The sequence below is a fragment of the Crocuta crocuta genome, unplaced genomic scaffold (assembly GCF_008692635.1).
Source record: "Crocuta crocuta isolate KB4526 unplaced genomic scaffold, BGI_CrCroc_1.0 scaffold443, whole genome shotgun sequence".
NCBI lineage: Eukaryota > Metazoa > Chordata > Mammalia > Carnivora > Hyaenidae > Crocuta > Crocuta crocuta.
In genome coordinates this window covers 1,801,229-1,801,652 of record NW_027529446.1, presented here as the reverse complement: position 1 = coordinate 1,801,652, position 424 = coordinate 1,801,229, and the positions used below count along the sequence as shown (strand labels likewise).

The 424-nt window shown below is 69.6% G+C and overlaps 1 protein-coding gene across 2 annotated transcripts in view; it reads right to left on the bottom strand.

Annotated features, from left to right (window-relative positions):
• Window positions 1-142, bottom strand: part of ZNF554 (zinc finger protein 554) — an 11,736-nt gene extending 11,594 nt beyond the window's left edge. For both annotated transcript variants that reach the window (XM_077760688.1, XM_077760690.1), the window contains exon 1: window positions 87-142. The gene's annotated coding sequence lies outside the window, so the exon portion shown is untranslated. The remainder of the gene's footprint in view (window positions 1-86) is intronic.
• Between the last annotated feature and the right edge of the window lie 282 nt (window positions 143-424).

The window sequence follows — 424 nt, the reverse complement described above, 5'->3', positions numbered from 1 at the left end:
GGCCGCCGCGGCCAGTCCCGGACCCCACCTCCCTCCGCCCCTCGGGCCCGGAGCCCGCGCCCCCTCCCTGCGCCCGGTTAACTCACGCCGCGCCGCCGCCGCCGCCCCCGCGAGCGCGCCCAGGACGGACTCCGCAGTGCGCCTGCGCACCATTAGGCCGCGAACTACAAGTCCCAGGAGGCCCGGGCTTGGCGCCGGGTGTCCCGCGTCCCTCTGGGGGCAACGAGTCGAGTCACAGCGCCATCTGCGGGCGGGCGGTGTCTCCGCAGCACAGAGAAGCTTCCTGCCGCAGCGCACAGCTCAGGGCGGCAAGCGCAGGTGCGCTGTGTGCTCGTCACGTTCTTAAATGGGGGAGAAACTACCATTCGGCACACGGTGCCAGAGACGTACAGGTGTGCCTGCTTATTAACAAATTACGTAAACG